This window comes from Apodemus sylvaticus, chromosome 3, assembly GCF_947179515.1.
Source record: "Apodemus sylvaticus chromosome 3, mApoSyl1.1, whole genome shotgun sequence".
Taxonomy (NCBI): domain Eukaryota; kingdom Metazoa; phylum Chordata; class Mammalia; order Rodentia; family Muridae; genus Apodemus; species Apodemus sylvaticus.
The window spans coordinates 128,973,056-128,992,433 of record NC_067474.1 but is presented as its reverse complement, the minus strand read 5'-3'; the positions used below and the strand labels follow the sequence as shown (position 1 = coordinate 128,992,433).

The 19,378-nt window shown below is 44.0% G+C and overlaps 1 pseudogene; it reads left to right on the top strand.

The window, feature by feature from the left end:
- Positions 1-11,448: 11,448 nt before the first annotated feature.
- LOC127680346 (40S ribosomal protein S7-like) lies at positions 11,449-12,037 on the top strand (annotated as a pseudogene).
- The last annotated feature ends 7,341 nt before the right edge of the window (positions 12,038-19,378 follow it).

The following is a 19,378-nucleotide window of genomic DNA, read 5'->3' as shown; positions in this document are numbered from 1 at the left end:
GGAGGAGTTGGGGAGAGAGCCCTTTGGGAGGACTTCCATAGGAGGAGCTTGGAAGGGCTGTTTCCTGTGAACGATGTCTACTCTGAGGGAGGAGGTGTGGGCTAGCAGGAGGGCCTGAGGAAGGGCTCCAGAGTGAACGGAAGGGCTGCTCCTAGCCACACAGCTCCACTGATGGCTTAGCTTTGACTATGAGTTGCTTGTCCCAGCAGAGGGCTGAATGGTCCGTGCTAAGAGGCTCCAGGGAAGTGACTTGTTATGAATGTGTAGCTGGAATAGACTACTTTGGGGGTACAATCAGGATGGCCAAGGGATTTCAGATATTAGGCCGATGATTCCTCTTTCCACATCCTCAGATACCCTCTTCGTCTAGGGAGCCAAACCCATAGCCTTGAATGGAAATGAAAGTTTCAAGAATAGGTTATAACTGGTGCTCAGTATTTAAGAGTAAATACTGCTCTTGCAGAGGACTAGTCCAGTTCTTTTGAGTTCTCATAGGTTTCCAGAACTCACATCAATGACTGGCAACCACCTATAACTTCAGCTCTGGGGGGATTTGACTCCTGTACAGGCACCTGCACGTGTGTGCACACACATAGGTACCCACATATAATTAAAGTGAATCTTTTAGAAAAAAAATCTGATATAGTTACAAGTGTGCCAGCTAACAGATGGATAAGCAAACTGAAACGGAAACTCAGAGTTCGCCATTCTCAGTGGATAGCTGTCTGCATCCAGGGGATGAGCAGCAAGGGCTGTCGGCAGTGCCAGAAAGAGGTGTGGATGAGAATGGCTGCCCACCATCTCTCCAGCGTCTAATCCACACCAGGACATATCCCCGACAGAAGCTGGCACCACAACAGGCAGTCAGCACAGTCCAGACTTGGAATTGTGTTTGGGTCCTGGATGCCCAAGAACTGATGAGACAGTGTCAGAAACACAGGGCTGGCGGTGGAGACCTAGGAGCAGAAGGCCTGAAAGGGGGAAGGGAAACAGAGACGACTGGCTGGGCAGGAGGCTGAGGCAGGGGGATCTCTGTGAGTTTGAGGCCAGCCTGGTCTACATGGTGAGTTCTAGGGTAGTGAGAGCTACAGAGCTCACAGTCTTAAAAAACAAACAAACCTAAGGACAACAAAAATGACACTATTAAACTGTAGTGTCTAGTGATCTGTACTTGTGCTAAGTGTATAAAGAAAAGGAGAAAAAGCCGATTCTAAACGGACTTGGAGTTGTTTTGGGAAGGGACATGTTTGTGGCTGGGGTGACGCTCCAGTGGGGTTCTGGGATGGTTCCGTAGAGTTTTCTTAACCTGAAAATCACTGCAAAGGTGCATTGCTGTTCTTTTACAAGAGAACAAGTTTTGGTTGTGGTGGGACTTTTTTTTTTGAGAGGGGCACCTCCTCTCAGAGGTCTTTCCACTCTGTTAGGTGTTCTTGATGAGAGGTAGTCTCTTTCTTCTAGCCTTCCAGATGTGGAAATGTCAAATAGAATGTCAACAACAGTAGAGAAAACTATTACTTATTTAAAAAAAAATAACACCAGCAAGCATGCTGCAGCAGTAAGCTGAGCTGAGCGCCACAGACTACACAGAGGGGAAGGCTGGCAGCCTCAGACAAGAAGGTGTGTGTGGGGGGGCTGGAGATCCATTACTGCCTGAGGCCACCTCATCCTTCCTCTTCCTGTGGTTCCCCCATGGCTTGGCTGTGGAAGGCTGGGAAGGAATACATGGCCCTGGGGCTTCTCAGCCACCAGGGAGAGGGGTAATCAGTTTCCTGTGTGATAAGGCACCGGGATATATTTAGATAAAAGGAAAATCTTGTTTAGCTCCCTTGTGAGGCTGTGTGAGAGGCACTGGAGTCTTCTCAGTTCTCCACAGCTCAGTGTAGTGAGTGGGGAAAATGGTCTTCACTTCGTGCTGGAGGCAGCCACTAGGCGGACATCACGATGTGGGTTGAAGACCCTGGAAAGGACGAGCCTGACCCCTGACCTTCGAGACTCAGATGAGGATTTCCAAAAATGGGTCTGCAAGGGAGCAGTGGAGACCGTTGGCTGTAGGTTTTGGAAGCTCAAGATTGTCTTGAACCTTGTGGTGGGACTTCAGGAAGCCTTTTGGTGCTCTGCTGTGCTGCCTCGAAATTGAAGGGACAGACAAGGTGGGCTGAGGTGTCTCTTAGCCTTCACAGAAAGGAATTTCTGTTGCTTTGTCCCTTGTGTACTTTCTACTTCCAAAGCCTGCGGCCTGCCTGCCTTGACCCCTCTACTCTCTCTTAGGGAGAGGCAGAGCTGCCCTAGTGTCTAACCCGGCCTTCTGTAATCTTGAGAAAGAAAGTATACCACTAGCCTTCAGCCTTGCCCCATAGCTGGTGGTTCGCACACATGGAAGCATTAGATGCACCTCCCTGTGGCGTATCCAGCATATGCAGTCTAGTCAGTGGGCAGCACAGAGGGCACATAGCTTGGAGAGCCCTTCTTACCCGACAGGGAGGATGTCTTGGATTGCTGCAGGAATCAAATATCCATTTTTCTCCTGTAGAAGAAAACGAGTGGAAAGAAGCCTTTATAGGACTTCTGTGCTGAGTACAGGGCCCAGAGGGAAAAAGGAACCAGAGTTAGTGGCTTAGTCTCCACCGATTCCCAACTTCAAAGGACACCGGACACCGTGTACAACCGCTCCGCAGACTCTTCATGTGTCACCTCACTCCCTAAGGCCCATGGAAGGATGCCTCCATATTGGTGGAGATGCACAAGCCAGGCTCAGGGGACTCCCTCAGCCTCCTCACCATTCCTCCCGGCCTGCAGCCACCTCCCTGTGATGTTCATTCTAACCCATCCAGCTACTCACTCTCAGGTCTCTCTTAGGCAGAACTTCTTCCTGGGCCTGACCTTCTCCTCCTGAGACAAACCCCACTCACCTACTGCCTGTCTCTTAGGTCCTAGGGGAGTTTTCTTTGTGTTTTGTAACTGTTTCTGGCACCAGCTCTCTTGGGCTCTTTTCTTCCCCTGAGGGGCTGTGGCTGCACATTGGTAGAGGCTGTTGTGAACAAGGCTGACCGGTGGAGACTGTGTCAGGAAATGATGCTAAATGAGTCTGTGGATGGCGCTTAACCCTAGCTCCCCTAGGCACGTCTGCCACACAGTTCCTCGGTCTCAACAGCAATGAGAATGTCAAAGAGATAGGGCTACACTGCGTGTTAGGCGTGCTCTGCTACCCACACTTCAGGAAGCTAAAACAGAGAGAGGAAAGAAAGAACGTCACCCATCTAAAGCCCTGAGATACAAGGAGGGCTTCTCTCCTCGGCCTATGGGCCAGGGAAGAGATTACTCAGCGAACACATGCTACCAAGTCAGTTCCATCAAAGGCACAGACACCTCCTTTACAGTTCCAAAGGAACCAGCCTCCTTCCAGTCTGTCGGAAGTCACATGTGGCTGGCCAGACCCGATTTGCCAGCAGAGAAGTTGAGCTCTGCTCCCTGCATCCCTGGGGAAGACTCCCTAAAAGACTGTGAAGACGAAGGCCACCATCATCATACTGCTTTGGTGTTCTGAAATCTTCCTGTATAGGGCTTAGAGATTCGAGCAAAGGCATCTGGGTCCCTTGGAGATTTGTGAGAGCAGAAGGCTATGGTATGACTAGGAGCCATGCTTAGAATTGTGTGAGGGAGAGTGTGTGAAACCTTAGGCTCACAAGGGTGAAAATGCATGGCAAGCATTGTGGGAGTGCAAGGTGTGTGTGTGTGTGTGTGTGTATGTGTGTGCGCGCGCACACGCGCGTGTGCATGTGTGCATGTGTGTGTGTGTGTGTGTGTGTGTGTGTGTGTGAGAGAGAGAGAGAGAGGGGGGGGGAATGAGAGGGAGAGGGAGAGGGAGAGGGAGAGGGAAGGAGAGGAAGAGAGGCTGGGGGGGATTGTCTAGGAGCTTGGTAGAGGTAGGAGTTTTGGAAGAAGAGATCTGCTTTCTAGTAAGCAGGGCCTGTCTAGAGTCTTTCCCCTTTGTAGAGCTGATGACATAAAGTCAGGGAGGTTGAGGCCTGCAGCGAGGAGCCAGCTTTGAACTCTAGAAGGCCTCCTTCAGGTCAGAGCACAGGGTTGCAAAAGCCCTCCTCTCCCCTTTACTGAAGACCCTCTGAAAAGTAGGGCTGTGATACCTCCTGGACCGCCCCACCAGCCTTCCACCTGGAGTGCTTGCTGCCTCTCCTCTGAGCTGCACACTTGTAGAGAGGACCCCAGGGCTGGGGCCAAGGACATCCAGCAAAATCTTGCCAAATGAGAGCCTTCAGACCTGGCAGCAGCTTAAATTCTAGTTGGACTCTAGTTTGGTGCTTGAAGAGAAACTGAATTAAACCTGGGCAAGAAATAGGGCCCAGAGACCCCTCTGTGATAACTGTTCTGTGACTTTGAGCAAACACTTGGTTCCTTCTGGGAAATGGGTAGATTAGCTTTCAATCAACCCCACTCCATGGGAGGGTGAAGAGGCACCGCCTCCCTCTGCCCCCCCAGTCCTTTGAGTGTCTTCTAGTGCTTTGCATCCAAGCTGAATGCAGCCTGAGACGTTCAGGGAGCACCTGCTAGGGCAGGCCCTTACCATCCTGCTTCTATGTCTTCCACCCAGCAGTCAGGTTGCAGGTTTCTGCCTGAGTGAGTGCGACCCAGGCTGTGGCAAAAGGAGCTTCGGTCACTAGCCTGGGGCTGACCTCTGATCCAGGGAAGATTTCCACAGCGCAGCTTCCCGAGAGAGTGCAGGATTAAGAGAAACTGCTCTGGTGGGCCGAGCCAGGGGCCAGGGGGGAAGCCAGGCAGGCGGAAACTCAAAACCTCTGCAGCTGTTTCCAGTTTGCTGCTGGTGCTGGACCGAGCACTGCTCCGGTTGGTTCCCAGAGCTGAGGAAGCCCGCAATGCCCTGGAGTGCCCTGCTTTGGCCTGGCCTAGGAGTTCTCTGCCAGTCTGCCCTCACCTCCACATGTCTCTCACCTCTATTCTTCTTTTCTTGCTCTGATTTATTTCTAAAATTCTCATGGAATCAAGGATATTGTGGAGATCCATGGTTCTACAACAATGGGACCCTGGGCTCTCCACGCTCCCTAGAACTTTTCTGCATTGGATCCTGAGCCTGCCCTGAGAGGGCTGCTCTGCTCTCCATCATATGTAGATGAGAGCTTTGTCAAAGGCTCTGGGGATGTATGTCACTTCCCACCCTGGCTCTGTCCTCCGTTCCCACCCTCCTGGGCATCTCTTCTACCCACTTCTATTCCATGCAAAGTGACACTCCCAGGATAGGCAAGGACCCAGTGCTGGCATCATGCTCCAGATGCAGGCAAAAAGCCTTTGCTCGCTGTGGTCTCCATGCCACACTGACCCCTGTGATAACTCAGCGGGGGCGGGGGTGGTGCAGGGGGAGGAAAGGGCAGTGCAGGATCCAGAGCTTATGCTTCAGAGTCAGATAGGCCTGGTGCCTGCCATTCCTGCTTCTCTGCCTCTTAACAGTGTCTTTTTGAGTGGACACCCTTGGCTTCAGCTCTAAGTGAGGTAGGCCTCAGTCAGCCACAGCCACAGCCACAGCCACAGCCACAGCCACAGCCACAGCCACAGCCACAGCCACAGCCACAGCCACAGCCACAGCCACAGGGCTTCATATAAAGTAAGCTTTGAGCTATAGTTTCTGCCTGTTCCCTTTCCTATATATGAGACTGTGGGACCCTAGCACTCTTTAGCTCTCTTAGGTTCACCCCCTAGAATAAACTCCAATTCCTACCTCAGCAATAGAGGTCCTTTATGATCCCCCCCTAAATGTATCTGCCCAGTTCCTGTCTGATAAGTACCTGCTAGAAGCTGAAACACATTTCCCATTGCCAGGCAGGTCACCCCCACCATGGAGAGTAACTTCTCACTTCTCACCTATATATGCCTTTATAAAGTATAAAGTGTGCAAGGCCTTGTCCAACGCTCTCCTAGTCTGACAGCCAGAAGAAGTCTATACCCTGTGTTTCAGGGGTGACATATCACTACCAGGCAGCAGAGTGTCCGTCCGTGGGCTAGATGGTAGATGGGAAGTGAGTTTCCTCTCCCGCCGCTGGGTGGGGTCTGCCAGGGAGCTGAGCTGGTGAGCTCTTTTGTTGAGGTGACAGAGGGAGAGCCACTTTTCTTTCCCAGGTCGCCTCCCTCCTGCCCTCCTTACTGTTTCACCTCCAACTCAACCGAATGGCACTTAAGGCACAAAGGGCCGCCAAAGAGCAGGTTGCTTCCACGTGCTCACGTTTATGCCAAAGAGCACTCCTGGATGAGGAGAGAGGAGTCAGGAGCCTGTGCTTGAGCTTGATTTTGGTCTATCCTAGCTTTAAAGCCCTCTTGTGCAAACACCCAAGCTTTTGAGCCTTGGCTGCTTTTGGAAGACGCAGACAAGATAGAAAGGAGGGAGTGGAGTCTGGGCATCCACCTGTTCAGATGCTTAGAGCACTTGTCAGGGCGACTGGCTTTCTAGATCTGACTCTGCACTGCTCTGGTGGCGACCCGTGCTGTCTGTCCATACACCATGCAGCACCAGATGGCACTGCTGGAGGAGAAATGGGTTGGCACTGGCATTGCTGTCATGTGTCACATGACACATTTGGTGCTCTCAGCAGGCTCGTCTCCAGGGTGCATGCACTCTCCTAGCAGCAGCACTCGCAATCTGTGTTAGAGTCAAGTTGATCTTAACCTAACAGGCATGTACAAGGCTCCAAGATCACAGGAACTTCTGCAGCCTGCCTGGAAAAAAGGGCCAGAAGAGCCAGGCACCCCCCCCCCCACACACACACCCGTAAGGGAGGACTGGCTAAGGACCAGGCTAAGGACCAAGACCATGCTTCCTGGGGTCCTTTCTGGGCTCTGTAGTTGGTGTCCAGCATTTCGGAAAGTCACTTGAATGCTATCCTAAAATGACTCAGTGTTGGTACCACCGAGGACTAGCCATGCAGCCTCTGGGCAGTGCTTCCCATGCTTCAGTTATTTGGTTCTGGAAGCACACTACTAAGCAATCTTGACTTTTTCTCCATGAATGCAGATCTTAAGTGACTTGGCCAAGATTGCAGAGTGAGGTGATGGCATCCGTCTCATCCCATCATCAGTTCTTTGTGGGTCTAGGGCCAGGACCATGGTGCCCGTTTCAGGATGTTTCTCTCTCCCTGGACAGTGATCATGCTGGTGGAGAACCTTAGGTGGCAAAACCAAGTGTCACAAAGACAGAAGAGGCTGGTAGTCATTATTTTTGTTGGTAGTGTCTGTGGTGTGTGTGTGTGTGTGTGTGTGTGTGTGTGTGTGTGCATGTGCTGTCCCCATCAAGCTTCTGATATGTCACATACAGTTGTTTGAGATGAGGACCCCGAGAGCCACCTCATACAGCCTCCTTATCACACAGGATCCTATATTCACATATGGCAGAGTTGCCTTCACCTGCCCAAGTCCCGGTGACCTGGGGAAGCTGTTTCTCTCTCTCCCTTTGCCTCCTTAGAGACATCTTTATTCTGTGAATCTATGAAATTATTCACTTATAATAGTAATTATAGTTACTATCATTGGCTTAGTTAGCATTTGAAAAAGGAATTGCACTCTATTTTTCTTATTAAAACACAAAAACACAATGCCATATCCTTCATCCTAGGAATGCAGGGACGGTTCAATATAGGAAAATACATCAATGTAATCCACCATTAAACAAACTGAAAGAAAGAAAACTGATCATCTCATTAGATGTAGAAAAAGCCTTTGACAACATTTAACACTCCTACATGTTAAAAGACTTGAAGAGACCAGGGATACCAGGCACATACCTAAACATAATAAAGGCGATATACAGCAAGCCAATAGCCAACAGCAAATTAAATGGAGAGAAACTTACAGCAATTCCATTAAAATTAGGGAGAAGACAAGGCTGCCAATTCTCTCCATATCTATTCAATGTAATATTTGAAACTCTAGCTAGACAACTAAGGGAGATCAAGGGATACAAATTGGAAAAGAAGAAATCAAAGTATTGTGATTTGCAGATGGTATGATAATACACATAAATGGCCCCCAAAATTCTACCAGAGAACTCCTATGGCTGATATACACCTTCAAAAAAGTTGCTGGATACAAACTCAAAAATATCAGTAGCCTTCCTTTATAAAAATGATAACTGGGCTGAGAAAAAAGTTAGGAAAACTACAGCCTTTACAATAATACCCACAAATAATATGAAATATCTTGTAGCTCTAACCAAGCAAGTTAAAGACCTGTATGACAAGATCTTCAAGTCTCTGAAGAAATTGAGGAAGACCTCAGAAAATGGACAGATCCTCTATACTCAAGGATTCGTAGGATTACATAGTGAAAATGGCCACTTTACCAAAAGCAATCAACAGATCCGATGCAATCCCCATCAAAATTCCAACACAATTCTTTACAGAGCTTGAAAGAGCAATTCTCAACTTCATATGAAAAAACAAAAATTTCAGGATTGCTAAAACAATCCTGTACAATAAAAGAACTTTTGGAGATGCCACCATCCCTGATTTCAAGTTGTACTACAGAGTAATCATAATAAAACTGCATGGTTTGGGCATAAAAACAGACAGGTTGATCAATGAAATAGAAAAGAAGACACAAGGATAAACCTACATACCTATAAACACTTGATTTTTGACAGAGAAGCCAAAACCATACAATGGAAAAAAGAAAGCATCCTCGACAAACGGTGTTGTCTGCATGTAGAAGAATGAAAATAGTTCTATATTTATCACCCTGCACAAAACTCAAGTGGATCAAAGACCTCAGTATAAAACTAGGTACACAAAATGTAATAGAAGAGAAAGTAGGTAACTGCCTGGAACACGTTGGCATAGGAGGCAAATTCCTGAATAGAACACCAGTAGCTCAGGCATTAAGATCAACAACTGATAAATGGGACCTGAAACTGAAAAGCTTCTGTAAGGCAAAGACACAGTCAATAGGATAAATCAGCAACCCACAGATTGGGAAAAATCTTCACCAATCCCACATCCAATAGAGGGCTGATATCCAAAATACATAAAGAACTCAAGAATCTAACCTCCAAAAACCTGAGTAACCCATTGTTTTTTAAACAGAGCTAAACATGGAATTCTCAACTGAGGAACCTTGAATGGCTGAGAAGCACCTAAACAATGTGCAACATCCTTAGTCACCAGGGAAATGCAAATCAAAATGACTCTGAGATTCTACTTTACACCAATCAAAACTCAGGCAACAGCAGATGCTGGCAAGGATGTAGAGAAAGAGGAACACTTCTCCATTGTTGGTGGGATTGCAAGCTGGTACAAACACTATGGAAATCAATCTGGTGGTTCCTCAAAAAATTGGAAATAGTTCTACTTGAAGACTCATGCAATGGGAAAAAGCCAAGCCCTGACACTACTAATGATAGTCCACTATGCTTGCAGACAGGAACCTAGTATAACTGTCTTCTGAGAGGCTTCATCCTGCAGCAGATGAAAACAGAGGTAGAGGTAGAGGTCAAGCCCCACAGACAGCATCAGGAGGAGCTTGAGAAGTCACATGGAAGAGTAGGGGATAGGACTGAGATGGAAGGGTCAAGAGTAACACAAGAAGACCTAGAGTCAACTAATCTAGGCCCATGAGGGATTGTAGAAGCTAAACTTCTAACCAAAGAATATGCATGGGCTTGACCTAGGCCCCCTACCCATTTGTAGCTGGTGTGCAGCTTTGTCTTTATGCTGGTCCCCTAACATTTTGAGTGGGGGCTGTCTCTGACTCTGTTGCTTGCCACTGGATCCCCTTCCCCTAGTTGGACTGACTGGTGGGGCCTCAGCGGAAGAGGATTAGTTTAGTCCTGCAGCAACTTGATGCCCCATCGTGGATGGGTACGCAAGGGGGCGCTGCCCCTTTTCTAAGGAGAAGGGGGAAGGAGAGGGATTTGAGAGAGTGGGGTTTGTGGGGGCTGCTACCAGATGTAAAGTGAATAAATAAAGCAATTAATGAAAAAGATATTCATATCAAGACTTAAGGTATAAGGCTTCTGGCCCCAGAGGCAAAAAGTAGGAAACATGTGTATGTGTCTGCTTTGAAAATAGTAGACAAATCCTGCCTCCTCACACCCCTCCAGGGCTTCAAGGCAGTTCCAGGGTTCAGATCGAGGTTTGTGCAGTCAGGACCCTTGGCTTTGCCCTCTGAGCTTCATCACTCAGGCAAATGTATGCAATGGTGTGTGTTGATTGCATCAGTGAGAATTTGCTTGAGTGTGGGATTGTGTGTGTATGGCATGTGATGTGCTTATCGGTGAGATAAGAATTTGCTTATGTGTGGGTGTGTCTGGTCTTTGTGTTTGTGAGGTATGGGGTGGGCTCTAGAAGTCTGTGTGGGTTAGGTGACTTTAGAACTGTTGGAGCTGTGTGTTTTATTGGACCCTGGGGTTTGCTGTCTGTAGAGAGCTGTGACATGTTTTAGGACTGGGTATCAAAGCTAACTGACTGGGCCTGATTAAGACATAAAGCAAACATAAGAAGTATGTGATCTTACAAATGGCTCCAGACCGAGGCTTGTGATAATAAAAAGGCAGTGTTGGAAAACAGACCATCAAACAAGATTATTTCAGATCCACCTTTTCCTGTAATAAACCAACCCCAAAAAATAGCACAAGTGATGTGAAAGTTCCAGGTTTTGCAGGAAAAATAACCCAAGGGACCCAGAGCATGAGGCCTGTCCTGGAGACAGCAGAGGTGTTCCAGGTTGTGGATGACACATCTTTCACCTTGCCTTCATGGGATGGATGTTACCCTGTTGTTGGCGTGTCAGTCAGCATCAGTGACAGTGATAACAACATAGGAATGGTTATGACGATCAGTCCTGAACACTGCATTCCTCCAGATACTCCAGTTCTCACCCAAGATAGAGAATTGTACCCTAGGAGAACAGTTAATAGATCAAGAGGAAGAAGAATTTAAAAGAAAACATTTCCTTAAAGGGATAAATAGAGAGGCTAAAGCATGAGGCAAGTTCAAGTCACTGAAGAGGAAATAACAAGAACACTGGACACAGAGTTTATACCAAAAGCTTTCTCTACAGGGATGTCTCAGGAACATACTTAAGGAAAACATGTTTAACCAATAAAGAAAGAATGTGATGCCAAAAAGTGTGTGAAGGAGTGAAGAAAAGCAAGCAAGGACATACATGGAAACAATGGTGATGAAGCAGTCATCTTTGGTAATAAGAGAGAAGACTCTAGGGGGGGTGGGCACAAGCCACAGTAGAGTTAAAATACTGAAGGGCAATAGATAAAATGGGAAAAGAGTAATTTGAGTTGAAGTATGCTAAAGCCTTTGAATGGAAAGTACAATTGAATGCTAGATTTTACTAAGTATACATTAATAACTAGTAAAAATAACTAGTAAAAAAAAAAGAAGAAATGCTCTTTCTAAGCTGTCACTCAGTAAGGATGAGGCTATGTTCAGCTAGAGCACCAAGATTGTGAGACCCAATGGCGAGAAGCTGGATGAGTTTGAGTCTGGCATCTCTTAGGCCCTGGTCAAGCTGGAAATTAACTCAGATATCAAGGTGCAGTTGCAGGAACTCAACATCACTTCAGTCAAGGAAATTGAAGTTGGTGGTGGTCAGAAAGCTATGGAAATTTTTGTTCCGATTCCTCAACTTAAATCTTTCCAGAAATTCCAAGACCATCTAGTTTGTGAACTGGAGAAAAAGCTCAGTGGGAAGCATGTAGTCTTCATTGCTCAGAGGAGGATTCTGCCCAAGGCAACCCCTAAAAGTCATACGGAAAATAGGCAAAAATGCCCCAGAAGCCGCACCTGACAGCAGTGCATGACACCATCCTCAAGGACTTCGTCTTCCCAAGTGAAATTGTGGGTAAGAGGATCTGTGTGAAACTAGATGGCAGCCGGCTCATAAAGGTTCTGCTCTCATAAAGCAGAACAACGTGGAACACAAAGTCGAAACATTTTCTGATATATACAAGAAGCTCAGAGGCAAGGAGGTTGATTTTGAATTCCCAGAGTTTCAGTTGTCAAGAAAATGACTGAATAAAGTGTTATTCATAGGAAAAGAGGAAGAAGAAGAAGGTGAGGGAGGAAGAGGAGGAGGAGAAGAAGAAAAAGAAGAAGAAATAAAACAAAGGAACACAGAAAAAATGAGCTAAGGAGAAGTCTTGATAAATTGAGAGGTCAGAAAAGGGAAATTTAAAAAGGGCACACAGAGGAAAATCAAGGCAACAAAACAGAAAATAAGATGATAGAAGCTTAAATATACTAGGAACTCCAGTAAATGTAAATGATATAAAACTTCTAACTAAACAGAAGTTTGTTTATAGAGACTCAAGAAGGCTAAAAATACAGGGTTTGAAAACAATGTTTGGAAGATAAGATTGAGAGTGACCCCCAAATTGTCAAGCTCAGACATGTTTAGTAAAAGTGCTTTCAAACAAATTGTACTTATTCTAGTAATATAATGTTGGTGCTATATATTGAAAGATACTCACTGCATCCTAATATTAATGAGTCAAAAGAATGAAACTTCAAATGATCTCACTCAGAAAAAACAATTGGTCAAGTGGCATTATGTGACATGGTAATTGCTTTTGTTTACATGGTTATAAATCTGGTCACCCCACTGTGACACCACGTGGAAATGGTGGAACTTTTAGGAAGTGAAGTTTAGTGGGAGTCATATGGGTCACTGGGAGCATGCCCTTGACAGGGATATTGGGAGTCTAGCCTTACTTTTCTCTTTGTCATCCACTTGCCGTGAGGTGAGTGAACTGCTCCACCATGCTCTCCTGCCTCTGTGTACTGCCATATTTCAGGCCCAAAGCAACAATTCAGCTGATTGTGGACAATAACAGCTAAATTTGTGAGCCCAAATAAATCTCTTTTTGTTTGTTTGTCTTAAGTTGACCATTTGTTGATACTTTATGATAATAACAGAAAACAGTTCCACCAATAACATAAGAAGTATTCCTTAATCAGAGAAAGGGTCTCTACCACATACTTAACAGCAAGTGCAGAATGTGATTGGGAATTGCTTTAGCTTCTCTCTTTGAAATCAAGATTTATTCAAGGATGTCTGCTGTCACTGATTTAATCCAACAATCCAGTTTAGAAAGGCCACATAAAAATAATGACTGAAACTCTGATTGATCATCACAGGATATCTATGTGTACTCTGGGAGCATCTACAGATATGCTGTCAAAATGAATAAAAGTCCAGAAGATTTCTGGGTTATAAAATAAGATAGATTTAAAATCACATTAAACAAATACATTGGAAGTAAATGGTATTTCTACAGATCATAGTAGTACTGAAAATAAATTAGTATTTATAATATAAACAGAAAACATTTCTTGGGAATAAATGCAACAGAATTAGAGACCTTTTAAAAATAAAACAATGGTGTTTGTGTGTGTGTGTGTGTGTGTGTGGGAGAGAGAGAGAGAGAGAGAGAGAGAGAGAGAGAGAGAGAGAGAGAGAGAACTCAGAAGATCCAAATAAATGAAGAGGTGGGGAAAGTCAATGTAACAACCAAAAAAAAAAAAACATTTGGGTTTTCTTCAAATTAACGATACATTTATTAGAATTAAAACTGAATCTCAGTGCACTTGTGTGTGTGTGTGTGTGTGTGTGTGTGTGTGTGTGTTTGTTTGTGTGTGTGTGCATTCTAAAATTTAGATGAAATAATTAAGATTCAATAATGGCTAAGAAACCTTTGAAGAAAATAAACAAAAAAAGATTTGTCCTGGTAAAACATAAGATTTACTTTAAAATCTAGTAATTATGGTATTGTATATATTTGAAGTAGTTATGGGTGCTTAAATCAGTATATTTTTCCTCCCCTTAAAATCATCAAAACTCAGCAACAATAACAATAAAACTTGAAAAAAAGAAATAACTATGAGAATGGAAGGGAAAAAGACATATTTGAGAAAACTAGAGCATAGGTTTATTTAATACTGCTAATGTATAGGAATAGTCCAAAGAGGTTGAGATGGGAAGAAAGAGAATAGAAGGTAATTATGACGAAGAACCTGAGAGTCAACTTTCTTTGATGAAGCAACCTAGCAAATATTCTTTTTAAAGGCAAAAGGGTGTGAAAAGTCTGTACAGAAATGTAAAAACTCCGGCTCCTATTTCCAAAACTGGCACAGTAACTAGAGTTCAATGGGCTAAAGAAAGGAGGCTCTTGGACTAGATCTGTGATTGAGAAAAGTTGAGGACACAGAGCTACAAAAAATTCCTAAGGACAAACTTATTTGCAAAGGGTTTGTTTTTATGGCAGCAGAGAAGAGACTTTGCTTAGAAACAGTAAAGTCTGAACTTCATAATTTCCCAGCCAGATAATCCTTCTATTAGTTTGAATTTCAGTTCACTAGAGCCCAACTCATTAATTGCTAGAAAGAATCTGTAGTGTTTTCATTCAGGCTCAAAGAGCTCCAAAGATGTGAAAAACACAGCAACACAAAGCTAGGCTTGTATGCAAAGAGAAGATAGAAGAAAGAATATGTTCACATGTTTACCACTACTCAAAAATTCCCCCTCAGAGAAAAGCTTCCTTCCACATAGCAGATGAAAATTGGGAACATATATTTAATCACAAATTATAGTTTTTCTGAAGCCATTGCCTCTTTAATGTACTGAAGAAAATACAGAGGTCCCAAGAATTGCAAGAATTGATAATACAAGAATTTTGTAGATCCAAAAAGTAGTTAGAAATAGAAAGTACCCAGAGGTAAAGACATTACAAAATACAGTGGAGAGAATGGACATTGTAGGGAACTAGTAAATGACCTAAAGAATAAAACAAGACATGCTCAAAAAATGAAATAGAGAAATTAGAGCAATATTTGAGAGAAAATAATTAATATAGAAAGTAGACAATGAAGATCTGTGTACCTCTGGAGTCCCCAAATTAGCCAACTAAACAACAGTACACAGTAATATTGAAGGACTAAATTCACCAAGACTTTAGGAAATAATAGCCTTGATTCTACATATTAATTTAAAGAGTAAGAAAAGAATCTTTTGTTAGCTCAAGTAATTTAAGGTCATGTATAAGAGGAAAAAAACCATAGACTTAGATTTATGCAAATAGACTTTCAACACCATTGTAGTTTTATAAGTTCCTCACAGAAATATCTAGAACTGAGAATTTTTATACCCAGCCAAACTATTCATAGCCCTTCAGTTACATAGACAAGAACTGATAAACATATGTGGTTCCTGGGCTATAAAATCAATGGTTAATTAATTTTCCAATGGAGGCAAAAGCACCATAAGTCTAAAATCAGCATGATTAAATTCAAGAACAAAAAATAAATTATCTAAATTACAGAATTGATATAACTTATATAAACTGTGAGGGTTGGAACATTTGCCATTTGTATCAAGTTAACTGAAAATAAAACACATATTTTAAAGCTGTCAATTAAAGTAATTGAAGTGTATGTCCATGTTGGTTCATTTTGGTTGTCAATTTGGTAGGGTCTGAGACATACTTCTGTTGGGTCTATAAGAGTATTTCATGGAAGGGTTAGCTGAAAGAGGATATTCTCTTCCAGATTTGGCAGTACTTTCCTGTGGAGATCCAGATGCAAAGAGGTCTGAGGAAAAAGCAGAGGAGCTTTTGCCTGACTGCTTTTACTCTCTGCTAGCGAATGCATCTACTACTATACTGCCGCTGAAGTCATCCTTCACTGATATCAGAACATGGCTTCTTTAGCTTCCCAATGTGGACTGGATACCAGTGGCTTCCCTGAAATATTTCAGGCCTTCAGTACCAGATTGGGACCACAGAAGCCTCCAGCCTTGAAGGCTGAGCAAGCCACTTGGTTTCCAATCTCTCCAGGGCACAGATAACCATTTTTGGACTAGTCAGCTCATCTGGTTTAAGACAACCTAATAAATCCTAATAAATCCTCTTTGTTCATTTGTTCTATCAGTTCTGCTCCTCTGGAGAACCCCGACTAATCATGACTAATCATGTGCTGGCTGGTTTTTGTCAACTTTACAGAAACCTAGGTATATCAGGGAAGAGGGAATCATAACTGAGAAAATGACTCCATAAAATCAGCCTGCAGTCAAGTCAATGGCATATTGTTTTGATGAATGACTGATGTGGGAGGTCCCAGCTCACTATGCTAGATGGCACCACCCCTGGACAGGCTGTCCTGAGTTATATAAGCAAGCAGGCTAAGCAAGACATGAGTAGCAACCCAGTAAGCAGGGTTCCTGCATAGCCTCTGCATCAGTGTCTGCTTCTAGGTTCCTGCCCTGACTTCCCTCAGGGATGGACTGTAATCTGTAAGGTAAAGTAACCCTTTCTTTCCCAATGCTTTTGATCACAGTGTTTCATAACAGCAATAGAAACCCTAATTAAGACAAATATAATAACTTTTATTTTCCTGTCTTCTCCATCTTGGATGTTGCTTTTTAACAGCTGATAGTTGTAAGCAAAAAAGGTAATATGCCAGAGATAGAGGGTAGAAGAAAGGAGGGGGACGGGAAAGAGTCATGGCTTTATTGATGTTTGTTAGAGGGGACTAATGATGTCAATAATAAAAGTCGCATAAAGTTAATGATAAATATAACATCAAAACAAAACCACAATTTCCACATCAAACAGCTTCATAAAATTAACAAGACAAAGAAGAAGGCTAAAGAACAGAAAATAACTGCAATAATAAAGGACAGGCAGCAACCAAGGTCAAGTATATCATTTATAGCAACAAACGTGAGAAGGCCAACACCAATATGTTAAAGGAAACGAAACGGGACAAAATGCAGCCTAGCAGAGACAAGACTACAGAAAAGCCACTCACATAGGTTGAAATTTAAGTTCTGGCAGGGGTCCATTAGTCCCAGCACAGGCACAAAGGGAGCAGAGGCCATTACCCGACAAGGAGGGCTTCTGTTCAGAGGCCTCAGGTGAGCCAGAGGCAGGCACATGTAATGAGAGCTGTAGTTGCAATGGACATATTTATGAGTTATCTCAAGCTGTCTATCGCATCGCCATAAACATAGCAGCTTTGGACAAGGAACCTTTGTTCTGGATTAGGATTCTTGCAGGAGGCAGCCTAGCTTTGGGGGATGCTGCTTGCTTGGAGATTTTAAGGAAGCTACTGGCCCAGGGCTACAGGAATCTGAGATTTTACTGAGACTGGCACATTTTCTTCTGTGCTGGATGGTCGGATGGGAGGGAAAGTGAGTGTTGGCTGGGAGGAGATCATGGTGAAAGCTGTGGTGTCTTGTCACCTAATCTTGGAAGTGGCATATCCAACATTGCTGCTCTGTTCTAGGGGGTCAGGCAGGTAGGTGTGGAAGGAGTCGCACAGGATTGTGAATAGAAGGCAACTGGGGTCACTGCCTATATCAGTTATGGGCATTTATGTACAAAACAACACAATATTGCCTTCCACAAACCTGAAATCTTTAGATACAGGAAAAATGAGCTGCAAATAAACTCTCACTCACGGAACAACAATGGAAGCATTGCTAATAAAATTAGTGTACTAGAAGACAAGGTAAGAAAGAATCCAGGATAGGAATGCCTAAGTATAGCTTTGAAATCTATGTTCAAAAAAGGACAATCCACCTTAAAAAGAAAAAAAAAACCCAGCTATCTGTAAAAAGAGTGTTCGTGGAAATTAATACTAGGGCCAGCAAGATGGCTCAGGGGACAAAATCACTTGCCATGCAAACTTCAGGATGTGAATCTGATTACCACAGCTCACAGCGCAAGAAGAAAACCACCTCCTGAAGACCATCCTCTGATATCCACAGGCACACCAGAGCATGCATGCATTCTCTCTCTCTCTCTCTCTCTCTCTCTTTCTCTCTCTTTCTCTCTCTAAATTAAAACATTAATTTAAAACTATCAAGAAAATCTGGCTATATCACAAAATGTGAAAATAGTAAGGATTATGTTCCCTGATTACAAATTTAGAAAAATAGCACTTAGATCAGAAAACAAAGAAGGCTTCTGCCTGGAAATTAAAACAAACATCAGCAGCAGTGATAATGGCTTTTGATGGAAGACAAACTCTTAAGTTGAAATGAAGAGCATCTTGATAATGAATCAACTGAACATGGCTCATCAGAGCGGGTCCCCAGGGCCAGGCTGCTGCCAATGGCTGTGTGAGGAGATAGGGACCACGCTTTCTAAGACTTAGATGGTGTCTGTAATCAAGTGTGCTTGGGTGTCCCTCTGTTTTGTGCTCATTCGGTGTAGAATTTCATCGAAGAACTGTTAGTTGCTGGGCTGCCCTTACACTGCTAAAATGTGCAAGTAGGCAAAGAAAAACATCAGAAGAATGCAAACTAGGAGGGAAGATGCGAAGTTCACAGGTGAGTGTGTTCCTAGAAAAACTGAAGAACATGGGCTGGGAAGAGGCCTGTCTGCAACAGGAGGACCTAAGTCTTAATACTAAGAACGAATGTAAAAAGTAAGGCATGTGTCTGTACCACCGCATCGCAATCTGGGCTCACTGCCCAGGCACCCTAGCTGAACTGATGGACTTCAGGTTCAGTGAAAGACAATGTTTCAATAAGCAAACAAATAGTAAATGGGAGGGGGGCTTGAGAGATGGCCTGACTGTTCAGAGCACTTGCTGCTCTTGCAGAAGACCTCAGTTCATTTCCCAACATCTATGTCTGGTGGCTCACAACCTCCTGTAACTCTACAGGACCTGACATTCTCTTTTGGCCTTTTGGGCAACTGTATATATGTACACATTTGTAGACACACACACAAACACACACACACACACACACAATTATAAAATAAAATAAGAAAGAAAGTTTGAGAGTAATAAAGGAAGACACCCAATGACCCTGTGTCCTCTTCTGGTTCATATCTAGGTGTGCACACACACATGCAACCCCCTCCCCACATACACACATATTAATATACACACTTCAGCATACACACATATCAACACATACACATCACACACGCAGTTCACACCATGCGCGCGCGCGCGCACACACACACACACACACAGGTTTTAAAAGATTTATTTGCTTATTTTATGTTTATGAGTGCTCTATCTGCATGTAAGTCACCTTGTGGTTGCTGGGATTTGAATTCAGGACCTGGAAGAGCAGCCAGTGCTCTTAACCACTGAGAGACATCCCTCCAGCTACACATATACATATTTAAAACATAAAACCTTAAGAATTTATAGCAAAATAATTGCCAAGCATAATCTCATTTTAGTGAGATGATTAAAATTAAATAAATAAATAATTTTCTTGTGTATAAATATTACCGCTTTGAAAGATATAATGAAAACAGCATTTTGTTTACAGGAGCAACGGCCATCTACAGCAATGGAGCATCTGAGAGCAAAGTGACTCATCGGAGTAAGGC